General features: G+C 35.8%; 1 long non-coding RNA gene across 1 annotated transcript in view; it reads left to right on the top strand.

The window, feature by feature from the left end:
- LOC108640348 overlaps positions 1-20,607 on the top strand; it is a 32,166-nt gene extending 11,559 nt beyond the window's left edge. Inside the window, exons 2-3 of the long non-coding RNA XR_001921117.2 lie at positions 19,489-19,561; positions 20,454-20,607. This is a non-coding gene — a long non-coding RNA (uncharacterized LOC108640348). The remainder of the gene's footprint in view (positions 1-19,488; positions 19,562-20,453) is intronic.
- Positions 20,608-20,832: the final 225 nt, after the last annotated feature.

The following is a 20,832-nucleotide window of genomic DNA, read 5'->3' as shown; positions in this document are numbered from 1 at the left end:
GGAGATAGCCCTGGACAACATGCTCTAGGTGGCATGGCTTGAGTAGCAGAAGGGTTGACCCAATGACCTCCAGAGTTCTCTTCCAGTCTCAAACACTGTGTGATTCTGTGAAAACCCAGAAAATACTTATTTAATTACTTCCCTCTGACATTGCAAGTCTCTTAGCCTTTGTCTTGGAAAAAATAATATAAATGATTTAACACAAGAATTTGCTTGCAGAATCAAAGTTATCATGCTGTCTGAATGCCCAAAGTGCTTAAGTGGGAGTCACTTTTTTTCAGTAGGGTTTTTTTCCCCTCCCCAGAATTAATTTTCTTGCACACTATTTGACCTCATAATCTGAGGACTTAAATGTGGTTCCACAGACAACAATATTTGTTATAAAGGACTTTGATTAATCTTCTCAGGATGGTCAATGTCATGCAGCAAATTTGATCTTGTACAGATATATGTGAGCACTTCACCTAAAAGCTTGCTTTCTTTAATAATTTCTTTACTCAGTGTTCTTTGAATACAGTGTTTGAGCATTATGCAGATTCTTGGCTTTAAGGAAAACTAACTAAAGGAAAAGCACAATGTATCTAATCATATGACATACTGATACACAGATGGATCCTGAGCATGGATTTGTGATTTGTATTCGATATTACAAATCTTCTGCTACCTCAACTGAAAGAGTAGTGACTAGTAGTATGGGTAATCACTCTCTGGTACATCAGTATTAACAAAAATTGCATACTTATGTTGGACTGCAAAAGTTACTGCTAGACTTAGAACATTTGGGATTATGGTCAGGAAAACCAGTGTTGCTGTTGAGAACTCCTCACTCGATCACAAAGTACTTTTGTGAGACAAACTTCTTGCTGCACTGTCCTTTCTACCTGTCTTAGCAAAGCTTCTTCCCTTTGTCCTTGCTCTTCACCTGTTCTCTCTCTCTCCATGAACCATAATCTCCAGTTTAAATCTCTGTTCCAAACCCATACCAACCCCAACGTTCTTTCTGAGTAAATCTCTCTAGCTTCTTATGTGAGCTGTGCTTTACCTGCTTTACTGTTCATTGACTATGTTCATTTTCTCTGCCTTCCCATTCAGTTACTGCTTTTCTGGTGTCAATCTCTTTTAATTATGTAGGTAACCCCAGTTCTTCCCGTACAGTTATCTTTCCTTATCCTGACTTCCATGCTCTTTGTTTTCTCATCTCCCACCCCAATTATCAATCAGATTTTTTATTTCTTCCTTCTCAATCTCATTCTTAAGGTATTAATGCAAACAGACCCATCTGTGACACAGTGTTAGTCCTCTTTGAAATTTAATTGTGTTTTTTGCCTTAATTCTTATAAATAGGGATCTTTATGAGCACAAGTGGAAGGTGAATTTTGGTCTGATTTGGGAGGTTTTTAGAGACGGAATTAAAAAACTTTTCAAGGTAACTCAAGGTTTGCCACTCTAATATGCAATTGAAACCTAGGGATTTATACATGTGTGATTTAGTCAATACAAGACATTTGAAAATACTTAGTGATAATACAGTGTTTGGTGACCTTTTTTTCCATCAAATTATAGCAAGTTTGCACTAATTATGTGTGAAACTCGATTCCCCCAGACCCTAGGCAGCTACGTTTCACCAGATTGTTAAATGGAACATTGTTAAAGAGACTGATTCACAGTCCCTAACTCAAAACACAAAACTTCTTGCTTATTTTAAAATAAATTTGTTAAGATTTGTTTTATATGGGCTATCATCTCCTAGTTTCACTCACAGAAGATGGACAGAGGTAACTGAAAAGCAGGATATTAGAAAGATGGCTGTTGCCCAGACTTCATTATAGGCGACTCTAACAATCTCTTTTATGATAAAGTGAAGCACACAGGAAATTTATCTATGCAGCCATTTATAAACAGATCCAGGCTGGCTTTGGCCATCATCCCAATCTGGCCAGAGGTAAAACCATTCCAATCCAAAATATATATAGCTGCTTGAGCGTGACACTACCCTGACTAGTCACTTAGCCTGGGCCAATTAACACATGATGAGATGGCTATCCTACATCACAGAAGTGTTATGTTCCTAAACAGCTTCATGCAAGGTCAAAACAAGCTAGGGTCTTTTAATAGGGACTGCTTCAACTTCACAAGGCTTGTGGCAGTGATATAATAAAAAGCACAGCTTGTTCTGGATAACCAGTGCTATTGTTAGATGAGGATAAAAGTGCAAGAGCCAATTAACACATGCTCTCATCTCAAGTGTTTTACAGGCTTACAAAATGTTAGGGTTTTTTTAATGTCAACTGCCAAAATTTACCCAGGTGCTCTCAGAGCAAATGATAAAGTAGGCCATTTCAGGAAGCTTAAACTCAGTTTTTCCATACTGTAAGCTGCTTAATCATGTACTCACCAGTGAGCATGTGTCATCATTGAAATTTAGTATTTACTGAGTGCCTTCCTTTTTTAAGAAATCTAAAATATAAATTTGCATCTAGGGAAGAACCCCTTGGAATGAAAATCTGGGTAGCTAAACAGGAATTTTATTGTTTCCATAGATCTTTATGCTGACATATGAAATGTAAAGTGTCTTTTTTGTTTGTAATATGCCTGCTAACTCATTGCTTCTATCTTGCAATTAACTGCAGTGGTAAAAATTAGAGAGGGTAAAAAGTGGCTTTCCTATAGAAAAAATATACACTGACCCACTTTCATTCTGCCATACCAGTGAAGGGTTTTTTCCATGATTTTGTAAGAAGCAAATACATATCTGAATCTCAGAGAATACCTTTGTTGGTGCCCTCATAATGCTCCAAGCACTTTTTAGAACCGAACTGTAGAATTTACTTCTGCTTTGACAAATCTCTCTTGGCATTTTTGAGACCTACTTTTAGGTGTTGTAGTGTTACATATGGAAGCACCTGCTTAGCCCTACTGTGGGACTCTGTGTACCTTTCTTATTTGCCCAGTCTTGACACATGATTGATATTCTCACTTACCAACATGCACACCACTGGTACCTTTGAGGTTTTTATTTTTCTCAACCTGAAGATCAAAGAGAGTTGTTGCCTCAAACTGAACCATGTTAGTATATATCAACTAACTGCTAATTATTAGCTAAATAGCTAATGTTATTTCTTTGCATAGTTATATATATACAGGTACCTTTAGGCTTTTTGTTGCTGTAGTGATAAGGGATAAATCAGATCTTTAAAGAAAAAAGAAAAAAACGAAGGGAAGTGAATTGGGGAAGTATTTAGTGTTTGTTATTGAAATTCCAGAATGGATTATTTTAGCTCTGTGAGCTACGAAGTCTTTCAGTGTATGAATAGAATCACATCTTTATATAATACAGAAGAAATTTTGCACTAGCCAAAGAAATAAAAATATTAAATGATCAATGGAAAATGGTTGAAGTCATGTTGATATTCCATATACATATCATAAAACTAATTGTTCTTATATGCAATTTGTTTATAATTTAAATTCTTCCTCTTATCCCTCAATGATGTTGTAATTTTTGGACCCTATATGTTATTAGTTTTGCCAGTAGTGTGGAAAGTTGCTTTGGAAGGACTAGCTGTGGTATATTAAAAGAAAACAGTAAAAGTTGAAATGTTTTGAGGAAAGAACGTGACAAAGGAAGATATTTTTGCTCTTTGTACCATATTTTCCACTTTCTTTTCCTGCTATAGATGACTGATGTGTCAGAAAAACTCACGATAAAGAAATAGGGAATACTGGAAGAGAAAAGGAGGAATGAAAGAGTATAGTGTTTTTTGAGAAAAAAAATCTCCTAAGAAAGCATTATTTCTCAAAGATTGACTATATTATTTATGATTGTCCAAAGCGACAAGGGGTACAGGTTTCAGCTAGGATCACTAAGACAGTAGTGATTCTTGAAAGCTCTTTGAATTCAGGAATTATTCAAAGTTAATGGTGGGCAAACAGCAAGCAGAATAGCTTTTCAGTGACTTATTTTGTTGCTTAAGCACTATAAATTTCTCTCCTAAGAAACATGCTGTTATTTTATTTGATTTAAATGAGAGACAATGACACTTATGGTGAGTATACAGAGCATTTGAACAAATTAGCAAAGAAGTTGCTGCATCCGTATGTGTGTTACTTCAGGGATTAGTTGAATCCAATCAATGAGGCAAATGCCTAGATTTAAATATCCCACAGATTTGAGGCGATTTATGGAGTTGTCTATGTTCAGAATGGACGTTTACCAAAAGAATAAAAAACTGAAATAACCCAGTGCATTTTAAATCTGAATCTGAATACTCGTTTCAGTGCAATGTAACTCATCTTCTAACAGTAGCAAAATAAGGTGCAGTTTTCAGAACTAGTAACTTAATAAGTAAACTATGAAGATTTGTAACTTTCAAAAACTTGTAAAATTTGTATGTTTGGTTGCGATATCCAATGTCTGTTGTATCTTTTCAAAGCTTTAGCACATATTAATGCTTTTTTCCATACAAGGAAACAAACTAACAAAATTTTCTCTCATAAGAGAACAGAAGGGTTACATGGATATTTTGACTAACAAAGTCTTCCGGTGGAAGACCTTATGCAATAGTTAAGAGATACCTAGAAGGAAGAAACTGGAGATATGTCAACATATTCCTTTGTAAAATAAAGCTGATGAATGAATGTCAAAGCTGATTCACTAATATTTTCGAAGGACTGTCCTGCCAGGTGCCTATGGACCATCAGCACAGATGAACTTGAAGTTCTGGGCATGTTGGGGATATGCCAACTCACTGTTACACGTGATGGAGCACTCTTTTCCTGGAGGTGTCTGAACACCTGTCTGCCCATAGGGTTTTCTGGCTTTTACACTTCTGATTCTCTCCACCATCCCACCAGATGGAGAGTGAGCAAGTGCTTGTGTGGTGCTAAGCTTTTGCCTGAGGTTAAACCATGACATTCATTCATGGTAATTTCAAGTATTTGTGTCTGAAATTCTGCGATTAATTTGTCTCATTGTATTAATTTGTACCTCTGAAATGCAATAGACAGCATTGTTTAGATGCTTATATGGTTTTAATCTTCAGAGGCTTCATACATTTAATTTTAAAAAGATATAAATGTTCCAAATCCTCAGTGCTAGAAATAGGACACAGTGTTCTTCAAATACATATGTATGGCAACAATAGAGTTCTTACAGCAAGGCCACAGTTGATTTAGCACTTACACTCCACTAGAAAGTAGTCAGAAGAGTAGCCATTACTGTATGACTTACCTGACACTGCAGATAGAATGAACTTCTGCAGACATGCATGAGAACTCTGGTTGTCACTAACTTATGACTGATAGTGTAAGATGGCTAAATGATTAACTTAGTGTTTGCATGCCTTGAAAACGGATACTAGATAACTATGAAATCTGACAGTATATTCAAGGCAACATACATAAAATACACTAATGTGGCATTTAAATTGGTCAAAACTGTCAGCATTTTAAGGGAATGCTTTTCTGTGTCTTCTACATCCTGCCACAACTAAAAGTTTCAAGGTCTTATTTTTCACTGTGTTATCAAAGATCACTAAGAAGAGGGAAGTGTGCATTTTTCAGATTTGGAATTGACAGGTTTCACATTGTAGTGCCAAGCAGTATTTTAATTTTGACTGTATGGACATGTTTTCTGTGTCCTGGAGTACATATTTGAACAATGAGAGGGATTTGTTTGTTTGTGGTTGACTAAGTTAATAAATTTGTAGTGTAAGATGTATGTCTTTAATTAAATTGTTTGAAGACAATGGTGAAATATGCATATAAAGAAAAGAGTAAGAAGGTAACAAATTTTGTATATTTTTGTTACCCTTGTATTGTAGTCAATACAGTTCTCTGAGCTTATATTTAATAGTGATAATATATTTCAAGACTTGATGCCTGAAGTTAATTGTGAAAATTTCTGCTAGATAAATACTGGATAACTAGTAGTTCTTGACTAAAGAGTTATACTTTAACTAAGTGTAAAGATGGCATTTACACTGATTATAACAACACTATGAAATATTAGTAGAAAATTGAAAATTAATTTGGGTTTAAATTTGGTTTGGCTTGATTTTTTTTTTTAAGTGGTCTTCCTTATTCCATTAACTGTTTCTTGTTGGTTTGTTCAAGTTTTTTTGTTAGTTTTTTTAAGTTAAAATTCTCATATTTTTGTTGAGCTTTTCAGATGGAAAGAACATAGCAAATTCTGATGAATTTGAAATCTATGCAACACAGTAGAAAACAATGACACTCTCTGGGGCCTGAAATCCACGAAATTTAGTAGCAAAAAAATAATACCACTCTTTGAGACAAAAACAAATGATAAGATTTAGATGTATAGAGTGCCCTTGTAGTATGGAACCTAATTATTTTTTGTATAATGCAACCATCCCCACCTTAGAAACAATGTCTCAGTTACTTTCAAAAGAATTATAGTAAAGACAAATTTTAATTTTTATGGAAGTGGATTCAATAATCTTTACACTTCCATATCATATGTTGTGCCCAACTCAATGATTTTTTTTCTCATCTATAAATATAAGAAATCTTTTTATTTCATTTTTTTTCCATGTCTGACCAAAGTTTCATGATTATCTATCTGTTTAATGAAACTATTGCCATTTTACAAAAATATATTAGAGATTTTTGCTACTGTTATTTCACTCTTTAATCTTGTTTAGCCACTGAAAATCGTCAGAACAGGAAGGCTCTTTTTCCAGTTGTAACCCGGGTTTTTTTTCATTTATGCTTTTCTTTGCCCAATAGAATTCTCAGTCATTATCTCAAATCACTAAAAAAATCATCTCCAGTCACACATTGCCATTCGTTGGCACACATGTGTGTGTGTTACTTTCTTTTAGGTTTTGACAATACCAGCGAGACTTGATTATGGTAATGAGTGATTCCAGTCTACCTACAGTTTGCTTTTGGTGTCAAGGGAGCATTCAAAGTTTTGAAAGTTACTTTTTGTTTTAATCTCTAGAGATTTCATCATTAACTGTCCCCTCAAGTCTCTCAGTGCACGCCATGATTTGGGTTTTCAAAGAAGCCTCAATACTTCTAAAGGTTCAGCACCTGGTTCCTTTTAATGTTTTTTGAAGGTCTGTATCTGAATCTGGTTTTGTCACTAGGGAACCTTGATTATTCGAGGGACTTTTAATTTTCACTCTTTTGTTAGCTATCCAACCATCCATATACAGTTGCATTTTCAGGCAACTTGCCCAGAGACAGCTTCATTTAATCCTCCCTCATTTTTATTTGGGTGTTTCATGCCTCACTCCTCAGAAAAACTCCACTCTGTGCCTTTTCTTTTTCCCCCTCCTTATTTTTTCCCCTCCCATAAAGTTTGTTTGATATTATTTACAAGAATTATAAGATTATAGATGTGGGTTTATGAAAATGAAACTGCTATAGCTACTAATGGCATTTGGAATAAAGCAATTGAAGCATCTTTAGCTTTTATTTTGCTAAACTATATTTAACCTTGGGATATTTTTCAGAATAGTCATGTTTTCACTTGTGTCCACATTAGGAATATAGCCCTAGTCCTCAGTCTCTTCCAGTATGTGCACAGCACCACTGACAAGTATGATCGAAAAGGTTACTGTGAGCTTCCCGGGCTCCTTGTATCTGTTAGCACATGGGTATGAGTCAACATTGGCTTGTATTTGCCAACAACCTCAGATGACAAGCTCAGCATGTGGGGTTGCCTCATTCCTGATCTTGCTAAAGGCTGAGTTTTCTTCTGTGTTGCAATATGAGCTAGGACAATGTAAGAATGATGACAAAGTGACTTGACTTCTCACATGGAAGCCCTCCCAGGGCCCTGGGCTGGCTCTACTAGCTGTAGAGTTTCTTCCATCATCAAGTTGATGAAAATGCCTTAATTTAATCACATTTGACTTCACTGAGAAATACTTGGACTAGTGTACAATTTTTTTTCCATCCAGCTAATTTTTTTAAAGCCTGAATAGTACAGCTGAAGAATTGAAAACAACAACTGGAGAAACACTCTTTTGAGTCTTAACTAACTCCTTACTTATTAAAGCCTTGTATTCCATCTAGGTATAACCTGATATTCTACTCACATGATGTATGAGTGATGAGAGGTGGAGTAGAAACCGTTCAGGTTTCAGCAGTTTCTTAGAGATTCATTCATTTAGTCTCCAACACTGTGGAGAGCTCGTGTTGCTGCAAAGAGACAACCATAAACATCTGAGAGGCAGAGCTCTGTGGAGAGAGCAGGAGTTATGCTGAGAGATGGCATCAGCAGCTTCTGGTGTCCTTGGGAAGCTGCTGTAGCTTGACAGCTCCTTCCATCAGCAGTCTGGAGGAGGACTTAGCCAGAGCCCTTGTAGAATGCAGAATGGTTAGGTACAGCTGACACTTGGGGAAGTAATCACAAGGGTCAGAAAAGAGCTGCCAGGGAAAGGGGTCAAGATTAATAGATAGATGCACTTAGGTCTGCCTGCAATAGTTAGGAGTTGCTGGTCAGGTTGATGCATCTTCCTTCAGGAAAAAGATGCCTTCTTTAGAATTGTTAAATCAGAAAACCAGATATATTAGCTCCAGGTAAAGCTTTCTGAATCCCACTCTTAAAATATAGTCTAACTAAAATTCTGGTTTTATGCTTTCATTTACCCATGAATCTTTATTTGGGCTTCAGTGTCACCAACAGAGAGTTTACTTTTCTCCTCATCTATATGGATGGACTTCAGATATTTCTTCTACCATATTAAATCCTATACTTATCCCAGATAGTTTTGATTGTTGTACTACCTTCAAGATTCTGTCAGACAGCATAGCAAATAAGATGAATAAATATGATTGATTGATACTGAACATGACATATCAACTTTGTGCTCTGGCATGTAAATTGAGCAATGCAAACACTAGAAATAGACATTCAGCAAAGGCACTTTTGGGCTGGGATGCTAACTTTGTTTTAGTGGTTTTGCTTTTGACAAATTTTTGACAAAGTAACAGTGTCATCTTCAGCAGTATTCAAGACTCTGATTTTGTGCATTGTTGATTTATGGGTCTGGCTAGAAAAAAAATCAAATTATCTTCTATTGTATGCATTTAATAAATAGCAAATATTTGTTCCTGTTAGCAAAATGGCTATAGCTTGTATATATTTATTTTGAGAATATCTGCTCACTTGTCTTCACCAATAATTTTTGGCTAATGGAGTACTTAAAAGTTTTGCTTTGGATATTTATGTCTTATTTGGCAGGTATTATTTCTATACTTGTGCTGATGATTTAAATATTTAAAAGAGTACAAAACAATGATTATTTTTATCAGTGGCAAAAGAAACAAAACAAACAGAAACAAAATTTGAGCTGGGTACATAATTCCCTTTAAACTTCTCAGAAAATGGAATGCAGCAGGCACACCTCCATAAGGCCACTGCGTCATTAATGCAGATCTGTGTGTGCAGACCCAGCGAAAGCTCCCAAAGGAATCCACAGTCAAATGTCTGTCAAATCAACCAGAGCATTGGATAGGAGTTCATGAAGGTTTAATGTCAGGGATGAGAGAGCAATTGGTATCTGATCTGACATGAAGTTAAAGTGGCAAAGGCAATCTAATACAGCATCAAACATGACAGAAAAAACTTAAACTTTCAATCATGTTTAATGTCTGAAGCAGCTGGGGGGAGGGAACTGATGCAAACCCAGTGCTTCAAGTCAGGATGCAGCATTTGTGACCTAGTACTAGAAGACTTAAGGCTGTATTTGCCATATTATTCTACCATGCTTCTAGTTAAATTCAGGGACAATATAACCACAGGAACCCACTGCTTATCCCAATGAGTTTGAACCCTAAAGAACAGAGGAAACATGCATGCATGTCAGAATACGAAGTTAACAACTTTCATGAGGGATAGGCTATCATCCATGTGATGATGTAGGTTGGGTAGGTGATAGGTACAAAACAGGATACTTCAAACCCGTAACAGACAGAAAAAGATGGTGCCTTTTATTTCACTACATATATTTGCATCTGAAATTTCCCCCCCTCTTTTTTTTTTTCAATTTAACTCTATCATTACTTTCTGTGACATTAGAAGCAGATAAAATGCTCTTATGGGCTCTATTAGAGTCCTAATCCACAGCAAAATGGTATCTAAAGGACTTCCTGCACCTGAGATTAGTCCTTTGATTGCTAGCCCTTAATAGATTTCTCTTCTACAAACTTCTCCCATTGCTTTTTAAACTCATGTAAAGGTTTATCATCCACATCCCCTTGTGTCAGGATTCCACAGAATTGCTATGAGCTATCAAGAATTTATATTTTGTTTGGTGGGTTGCTTTTAGCTACACTAGTTCAACGTCTTTAGTCTTATTTGGACTAGTCCTTCCTTTTTTATCTTTTCAGTGTAACATATGACTTTATAAGGGTGGGCTTTCCCTTTATTAGCTGTCTCTTTTCACAATTTGAACAACCCTCATGACTGTCCTTGATTATCTAATCTTTTCCTAGTTCCTTTTTTGAGATAGTTCTGGGGGTAGTAGGAACTGCAAAGAACACCCAGGATAATTTTATACAATATAATATAATATCATATTATATGCTGTATTTTTATTCTTTTTTTAAATTTTATTTTCTTTTTTACTGCTCCCGAGTATTGAGCTGACATTTTCATTGAACAGTTTATTACAGGCCCATTCTAAAGATCTCATCTCTGTGTGGAAAAAGTAATCTCAGAGCTCATCACTTTGTATGTAAAATTGGGATTTTTTTTTTCCAAATGTGCACCAGTGTGAGTTTACCTACACTGATTTCATCATTATCAGTTTATTTCTTCTTGCCCTTCTTTCTATTGCCTTGAATAACTATCATCAGCAAATTTTATCTTCTCGTGGCTTCCTCCTCCCTTTTTTCAAATGGTTTATGAAAGTGTTGAAAAGTCCTGAAACAGCAAAGATCCTGTATGACGCCACTTTATTTATTAGCTAAATGAGCTTGAAGTTCAGCCACTAAAACTATATTAGGCTATTTATCTGTTTCCTTATTGAATTTCCCCCCTTCTTTAATAATATAGGTGCTGAATTTTATTTAGGTGCTCATGTATTTCTTAAATACCAAATTTTTAACAACCTTGAGCAGATATGATTAGTCAAGGATACAATTTGACAGACTTCCTTGAACCATGTAAGGTTTTTTTTTCTGCTTAGCTAGACTCTTAGTATTTTTTACAGAGAAAATTTACAGAAGCCTCATGGTTTTCCAGAGATTTTATAGATGTGATATGATGTGATACGAGTGGGAGCAGTTACCAACAATATAAATAATGTATGTAAACAGTACTAGCATTCTTTATGTGTTCAGTTTCCATATTATGTGGTTGCGGACAACGTTTGTGCAGGGAGGTTGATCCTAAAGTTCAATGAAACCATTAGAAAAACTTGAATTATCTTCATTTCAGAAGCATAGTTATAAATTAAGGAAGAAAATATCTCCTGATCTACAGGTATTAATAAATTAGATGGTCTTAGGAAATCCATCAAGATAGCATTTAAAATTTTAGATTCAATTGCAAAATTGTTTCTGTAAAAATTGTTGCATCAAGGGATGCATTTATGTATACATTTTTTGCTGATAGGTCTTGTAGTATATGGTAACTATAATAATAAAAATAGAGTTTACTTACTTGTTGATTAATGGACAGTTTTGAAAAGTCTGTAGCTAAGACAAATGATGAACACTTAAGAGAGCTCCTTAGAAGGACGCCTATAAGGAAAAGTCAGTGAAAAGCCCAGGAAACTTTGGGAAAGAAATGCAAAAATATATTGGGGCAGTAGAAGGGTAACACTTAAGTGAGGGTGTGTCCAAGGTCACAGAAGTAAGTTGGAAAGACACAATAGCTGAGAAAGCGGGCAAAGAGGGAATAAGAAAAAACCCTTCTGTCACACCAGAGGATCTGAACTCAGCCCTAAGATCTGGGAATGGGCTGCCCAGAGAGGTGGTGGATTCACCATCCCTGGAGATTTTTAAACGCAGATTGGACGTGGCACTGAGTGCCATGATCTAGTAAATGGACTGGATTTGGACCAAGGGTTGGACTCGATGATCTCGGAGGTCTTTTCCAACCCAATCGATTCTATGATTCTATGATTCTATGATTCAATAGAGCTATTAAGTGCACTGGAGTGATCTTGTGAAACTCTGGTTAATAAATGTGCGTACACGAATGTGCAGAAGGACATGTGTGTATGCATGAGCTATGCAAAATCTCTTCTGAAAAAAAGCAAATGTAACCTGTCATTGAGGATGAGCAGCACGGCAGACAGACTGGAATGTTCGATTCCCATGAAGGGGTCAGTGGCTGTGAATATAAAATATAACCTGAGGGCCAAGGGAGAAAGTGCTGCAGGATGGTGAGATGTGGGGAGTCCTAAAATATATGGGATTTTGGAAATCTAGCAAGTGTCTGGATATGTAGATCTTCAACAGATCTGTGACAAAAGTTTATCTGAAAAGGTTTTTTTAGAAGTGCCTAGTTTGAAAGTATTTCCAATAAGTAAGAGTATGAAATAGGGCATACGGTGACTTTCAGCCAGTTTTGATCAAAGCTCAATACCAGGGCTGTGTTTTTGGGTGACAGATGATTCACATTCTATTTTTTAACATTTATACATCTGGGTTTCAATGCAGTATTTGGCACTTTTGGTTGCACTAGATTAGACTGTTACATTATAGTTCAATTCAAAATGTTATTTTAAAATACATATATTAAATTCATTGAACTAGGCAGGTTCCCAAACCTTCACAGTAGCTCTCTCTTGTAATGCTTTTCTGTTTGAAAGTAGAACATGTCAGATAATATCTGGAAATGAAGATTTAAGGTAGTCATAATCTTATTTGAACAATAGAAATAATCACATCAGGCTAATGTTCTAGGGATTACAGATTCAATCACTTTAATACTTTTTTGAAATGTGCTTTCACACCAGAGGTAGGTCGGTGTGCATTTAATGGGGGAAAAATATAACATCTGAAGAATCAAGTATTTTTTTGTTGTTATTGTACTTTAATAAAATTAATTTTAGGGTCACTGGGATTTGATCAAACAATTCCCTTAAAATCAATCAAGGACATTGATGTCTGTTGTTAACACTTTTGCAAAAACAATGAAACAGCAAAAGAGAAAAATTTTATTTCAACAATAATATTTTCATTAAGACTGAAACATTGTACAGGAACATGTTGAACTCATCCAAATTTCAGACAGGAAAGGTCATTATCTTTTTTGCTTCTAAACTAGAAAAGACTAGATTAAGTTTAACTGTATGTATGTTACCAATGGTGATGTGTGTTCCATCTCGTCCAGGCTTTATTTTTATGCCAACAAAACAAAGTAGTTTTTCATTACGTAAGTGAATAGTGAAAGTGAATAGTTTCTGAACAGAATTAATTTAGAAGAACCATTATGCAATGACAATTTCAAAATCACTGAACTGACATACAGATGAATTGCAGTGGTTTTATTCTACTTTTTAGGCTTATGTTTTTTAAGCTGCTAGAGTGTGTTCCATATGTTCAGTGGAACACAAGCTGTTTTCCACACAGTTCTATGTCAACAAAACTGAATATTCAAAGTATTGTTTAAACTCCTAAAAACTTCAAAGTATACTTAAAATTAGTAGAATGTCCCAGATCACAATTACAGTCCCAGATCAAAATAACACTCTAAAATTGCTAATTGTTATAAACTCTAACAATGAAGTCCCCATGACTTTAAGTGGGTGTCCTGAAGATTTTTAAGCATTTAAAACCAAAGGATTTTCTCTGTGTTTACATATCTGTTGGTTTTTCCAAAAGAACCTTTCTTTGGCTGAGACATTTATTCCATGAAGGTATCCTGTGTTGGCTTGAAGGTATAAAGATTAGAAAAATCTAGAACTCCGTTATCAGTGACAGTTTGTTTTAATGGCTGACCATGTATCCTGTTAGAAATGTGTGCATCATTTGCCATTTGAAATAGCCATCAGCTGCTAAACACTCATTCTTGTCATACCTTCTTCTACTAGACTGAATGGTCTTTTAGTACCCCATATATCTGAAGTATATATATATTGCATTCAATGCCACTCTTAATGTTTCTTTGTTAAGCTAAGTGGGTTGAGCTGTGTCATCTGCAGGAATGCATTTTCTACTCCACAAGTAATACTTGTCACTGTCTTCCATTTTCTCTCTGTTTTTTCCACCCCTTTTTCCATAATGTGGACTAGAGAACTTTTTATGTTATTCTGATACATCTCACTACTATCACATACATATAACAACTATTCCCTTCTTCATAGAACTGCAGATTATGTTGTCAGTTTTTGCAACAAAACTGCATTGACAGTTTGTGTCAAATTGTCTGTATGCTGTACATGTGTTATTTTTATGGTACAGTCTTAATTCTGGCAATTATGAACTCTTTTTCTCAGTATATAAGTTTTCATTTGCAAAGATAATTTCATTTTGTTTAATTCAGTTCAACCCAGTTCCCTATTTACTGTTATTTCAGTTGCTTTTTCTTTGGTCAATTTTATGGTATAAATGTTTGTTTAATGCTTGCTTAGAGACATGTGATCAAAATGATAAATAAGACTCTGGTACAGAAAGGTGTGTATGTAAATGCTTAGCTTTTTCAGAAACTAAAAAATAAATAGAGTACTTTTGCAAATCTCATTTGTTATTCCATGGTTCAAAAAGTACATTTCCAAATTTTTGAATCAAAAATTTATGGAAATCTTCAGGTCTGCCGATGAACTTTCTGGTTCCCACAGAAACCTTCAAGTTCCCAGAGAACATATCAGCACAGTCAGCCTAACATACTGAGGTACATCGAAAATAAAAAAAAAAGGAGCTGGTAAATGTGAAAAAGAATTTAATTTCAAACTTGTGTTTGCAATGTAATAAATGTTCATGGCTTTAAACTATCGTGTCCACTTTTTGAATTTTTTTTCTAGCCTTTGGTACACATAAAAAAAAAGTGAGAAAAGTCTCTTTTTTTTTTTCAAATTTGTTTCCCTGTTTTGCTATTCATTTCCTTACTGACAGTAGCAAAAGGGAAAAAAAATAAAAATTAGGACATAAGTGGAGTAGTTCTCTCAGTCATGTGAAGAAATTATAATTTATTACAACTACTATTGTTGCAATGATTATTTGAGACTAAATCTTCTGTAATTTTTTTTAAAACTTCTAATTCTTTTGGAAAAAAAGGTAAAAAATAGACTCCCCAAATGAAGTCTAACTTTAGCAAAATTTTGTCAGATATAATGTTTAAAGCAATGGTGAGCATTAGAAAAATTTAAAGGGAGAAGTTTTGGGCCCCTCACCCCTGGCAAACTGTAGAACATCACTGTAAAATCTGAGCCCTTTCTAATTACCAATGGTGTAAAACAAGGCTGCGTTCTTGCACCAACCCTAATCACAATCTTTTTCAGCATGATGCTCCAAAGGGCCACTGCAGACCTCAATGATCAGGACGGTATCTACATTCGATACCATACTGATGGAAGCCTTTTCAACCTAAGGCGACTGAAGGCCCACACCAAGACCTTAAACCATCTTGTCCGGGAGCTCCTTTATGCTGTTGACGCCGCCCTTGTGGCCCACACAGAAGCAGCTCTGCAGCGTTTAACATCCTGCTTTGCAGACACTGCTGAGCTCTTTGGGCTGGAAGTCAGCTTAAAGAAGACAGAAGTTCTCTATCAACCTGTACCTCGGGAAGTCCCCCATCATCCCCATATCACCATTGGCCAATCAGAGCTCAAATCAGTCCAGCAGTTTAATTACCTAGGTAGCCTCATCTCCTCGGATGGTAAGATTGACGGAGAGATAGACAACAGGTTAGCAAAGGCATACAGTGCCTTCGGAAAGCTTCATAAAAGAGTTTGGTGAAATAAACACTTGAAGAAAAGTACAAAGATCAGTGTTTACAGAGTCATAGTGCTGTCTACTCTCTTATATGGATCTGAATCATAAGTCATCTACCGCCACCACCTGCGTCTCCTAGAACGCTTCCACCAACGCTGTCTCCGTACAATCCTAAACATTCACTAGTCAGATTATGTGACCAATACATCTGTTCTAGAACAAGCAGCAGTCACAAGTATTGAGGCCATGTTGCTGAGAACACAGCTGCGTTGGGCAGGGCACGTCTCAAGGATGAAGGACCACCGCCTCCCTAAGATCTTGCTTTATGGTGAACTTGCCACTGGCTGCTGCAAGAGAGGAGCCCCGAAGAGAAGATACAAGGACTCCCTGAAACAACATCTCAGCCTTGGCCATATTGATCAACATAACTGGTCTACTCTGGCCTCCAACTGGGTGACCTGGAGACACACCATCTATAACGCCGCTGCTTCCTTTGAGAATGCACGCAGGATCACTCTCGAGGAGAAAAGACAATGCAGAAAGGTTTTCAAGATTTTTGTAGCAGAAGAATGGCAACATGATTTTGTAACAGGCAAGACCATATTTATGAAATTCCTCTCTTCTTCTCTGCTTATTTTTAAGTTTTGATTGAGCACTGCCTTAAAATAAATTCTCCAATAATTGAACAAAAGTTTGTATTATCTCTTGAATAATTCAATCAATATATTCCACTACCTACAAAATTAGTTAATCAGCAAAATATTTGTCAGTCTATTCAACCATACAATATTTTTATTCTAATCTTAAGTAATATGCAAGAAATTTTCTTCCATTTTGAAAGATGTTATGCAGATGAAAGGAGCCTTCGATGTAAATTTTTAAAGAAAAGAATGTATGTGCTTGACTATTGAACAGTTCCTTTTAATCTTAAAATTGCTTAGGGTACTAATACTTCTCTGTTCTAATGCAATCAATTTGAATGGAAATAATTTATTCTATTGAAGTAGAACTCTAAGTAAAACTTGCTAACCTGCTGAAATGCATTTACTTGGCACAAACTATGCTGTAAACCTTCATCCAAATTTTTGAGCAGTAGTTCAATTAGAGTTCATTGTAAGTTGAAAACTGTTATAAATGTGGTTTAGGATAAGGACTGAAAAATACCAGTTGTAAAATATAGAAATTATATGATGGTTTTATAGATAATAATAAAAATGTGATTTGGAGTTTGATTTTTTTCCTCACGCATGGACTCAGCACATGAGATTTTCTCTTTATAGAAGTTTGGCACAAATTTGAGAAATCTGTGAAAAGTCCTGCATATACACGGGTCATATTTCTTTTTTATATTAATAGTAATGAATATTTATGATAGCTGAATCTTCATGCCCCATATGCTTTTATTCTATTAGGTTAAAAAAAAAATCTTACCTTCGCTACAGCAAGACCTGAATCAAGACCCAGGTTTTCTTTAGTCAGTTGCCTGTAATTGGCACTTGATCCAGACTTAGTTAACCATGCCAGTAATAGGTTCCTGCATTTCTTAAGTTAATACATATTTTTGAGAGCCCAATGCCTGTGTCTGCCTACGTATATATAAAGACAAGGGCACTTTATTTGGTCCCAGCATTAAGCCTCCATTTCCTTTGGGAAGTACTGTAGATGTATATACATGTACTACTTTTCCTGAGCTCAAGAAATATCACTTGTGCACTATACAACCTTAAAAAATGGGTTTTTTAGAGAATGCAGGATAGAAATTATTCATGTTTCTATGAATATAGATACTTCTGACTAATAAAGCCAGGAGGAACTGTGAACTGCTTCATCCTCTCTCTGCATGCTTCATTGCTTTTCTTAAAAAGTGAGAATAATGATTTCCTACCTTGCTTTTCCTAAGAGTCCCACGGAGCTGAATGCTTGTAATACTGTACTATTCCAGGCACTGTGGTGATAAGGTCCATGTACTGGACCCTTCTCTCAACTCAAGACTACCAATACCAGAATTGTAAACCCTGTTTACTTTGTTTGGAGGCTTACCTGCTGCAGTAAATCCCAGTCTGTTAACCACCCACTGGAAATATGCATGCTAATGATCCCACTCAGCCTGATTTATTCTTAGTGAGACACCAAGGTGGGCAAACTGGGCTGAAGTCAGCTCACCAGCCTAATTTCTGCAGATTGGGCATAGCCAAGGAGTCCTAGAAGGAAGAGGACTAGCTTATACTCAGCCCTGCAATAGAAGCGCAGGTACAAGAAAGGAACACATATAGTTCCAGATAAATTTTTACTTATCCAGTTTAATGTTACTGATGATCTCTTCAGCAGTTCTCTTCCCAGTTATTCTTCAGTCCGACTGAATGGGCCTGTAAACAGCAAATAACAACTTGTGAAACAAACGTGCATATGTCTGCTAGTCACCAGCTCTGCTCATGGGAGTTTCAAAAGCCTTGTCTGACCAGTCCTGACATATGGAGCTGCTCAGGGATGAATCATGAAAGAAACATATGGATCAAACATTTATGGCATTAAGAGTCTTACTGAAGCAGAAGGTGGCCTGTGTAGGCCTATAGGGATGATTCAGAGTCACCCCTACATTTTCTTGAGGGTGAGAGGAAACTTTATTCCGTTTAATGTCATATTTGCAAACTCACCACTGCTTTTATATCTGTTTAAAAAGTTCACTATAAGATTGCTTGGAGAAAAACAGCATGACTTGGTAATTAAGGTGCAGGTTTAGTTTGTGTAGCTGATGGCATTCCTTCGAACCACACTGATCAAACCTCATGTCTTTCCAGATGCAGGGCTACCAAAGCAATTTTATGCACAGCAAGGCTACAGATTTATGTACCTTCTCCAGGCTGTATTCTTATTACTGAAGTCATCCAGTCTCTAGCTGTTGAATTTTTTCAAAAACCCTGCTCAATATCTGACATTTAAAAAAAGAAAAAAAAATATGCAGAGAACAAGTTCAGTACTCTGCCTTCCACTGAGGATGTTGAAATCTGCCAAGTTAAACCAAAAAACTCTCATAATTAAGGCTAGTGTTTTTTTACACCATAAGCAATCTTCAAACCCCACTTACTCCTGCTGTAATGGAAGTAGCTGAAACAAGAAAAAGGCAGAGATTAATACACTGTCTGCACTGCTGGTCTGCCCATCTACTCCCTGCTTTCCAGCTGCTGGGGGATGAGGATGAAATCGCAGGCCCTGTGAGAGTGGTTTTCAAGTGGTCCTGAACTGGAACTTTTATTTCTGATGCAAACTAAGAAGCTTTTGACAAGGCAGCTATTGGCATCTGGCATTTTTTAGCAAGAACACATGAATTTGAAAGCCATTTCCTTTCACGTTTGAGGAAAATCACAAAAGGTAAACTGATATAATGGATGTATTATAAATAGAAATAAAACACACATGGCTAATTCTTAGCTAGAAATTTCATGAAGCTTCTTTGATATTGTATCCACACATGTGTATATAAGTTATATATAGTTAATTCTGTATTTGAATATGTGCATCTAATTCATATGCACTACTCATAATTCAGTCACATAATGTGATGCACATTCACTACGCTGTGTGGTAATCACAATCATTTTAATTTAGCTTCCATTTTTCTTTCAGACTCTTTCTTGTTGATTTCAGTTGCAGTTTCTTCTAACAAAAAAAATTCTCTGAGAATTTTAGGAATCATAAAGTAAGTAAAAATTCAGAATAGTTTTTAGTTAACTTATTTTTCTGGAAAAAAAAGGGAGTTTTTCATAATTTATTGACTTTAAAATTGTTTTGATAAGATTTGGTTTTAATACTACAAATTTGGGAGTTTTGGCTTTTTCTGAGTGTTCTGGGGATTTTTGGTTTTGTTTTTTATTTGGTTGGTTTGTTTTGGTTTTGGTTTTGTTTTTGTGAGGTTTGTTTGTTTGTTTGGGGATTTGGAGGGTTGGTTTATTTGCTTGTTTGGTTTGGGGGGGTTTATAGGTAAGTTAAAGCTTCCCACCATATTATTTTGGCTTGTATGCAATAAATTGTTTATCTCAGATTTTACAATTTCTCTAAAATCCATTTTTTCAAGCATTTTCCAAAGCATTAGTCCCAACCTTGAAGTGAGATACATATATGTATGGGAACTGTTAAATTCCCTCCAGAGATCTTTTAGTCTTAGCCTTTGTGTTAAGCAACAAACACTTAGATCACATAGACATGGATTACTATAAATTGTGAACACATAATTTAATTATTTTGGAGGTGTGATTGTAGAACTGGCAAATTATTTTTTATTAATTTGCTCATGTCTCTATCTCCTGTCCATGGATAGATGCTGTAAAAGAGATTTCTTTCTTACATAGATGAGAAAATCCACTTGATTTAAAACCAAGTGAACTTTATTTACCTAGATGAATTAATACCTTCCCTTCTAGGAAGACTAAAGTAGTGAATTATACCTAGTCTTGGGCTGAGGGTGGTCATCTAGGAAAGGGAGCTATCTCTAAGGAGAGGGAACAAGAAAAGAGTGAAGGGGACAGAAATCTTTCTAACTATAGTCCTCCAAACAAACTCTCAGCAGTTTTTTTTCTGTCACAACTTCTTAGTCTCTTTAAACTCTCCAAGCCGAGCCCACCAGAAAGTTGCTATAATAGTTCATGGTCAAAGACGTGGTGGATACACCCATCAAAGAGAAGCAGCCCAGGATGCAATTTATAAATGTTTGCCTTCAGCCCAGACCTATGCATACTAAATAGCCTAAACAAGGTAGGTGTGTAAATATTCTATAACTTCATGAAGAACGTCAAATCCATCATATTGTATACTCACAACTAATTTAGGATAAGCTTGTTTAAAGCTATTTGTTTGAAAATACAGAGAGATGATTAATAGTGAATAAGAACCAATTTTAGCAGTATGGATTACTGATGTATGTCAATCTAGTAAACTATTGTTTCCAAATTTGAAACAGGTCAAAGTTTTCAG

This window comes from Manacus vitellinus, unplaced genomic scaffold (genome assembly GCF_001715985.3).
Source record: "Manacus vitellinus isolate BGI_N305 unplaced genomic scaffold, ASM171598v3 scaffold_1_pilon, whole genome shotgun sequence".
Taxonomy (NCBI): Eukaryota; Metazoa; Chordata; class Aves; order Passeriformes; family Pipridae; genus Manacus; species Manacus vitellinus.
The sequence above is the reverse complement of the archived record's forward strand: the minus strand, read 5'-3'. Positions and strand labels throughout refer to the sequence as shown.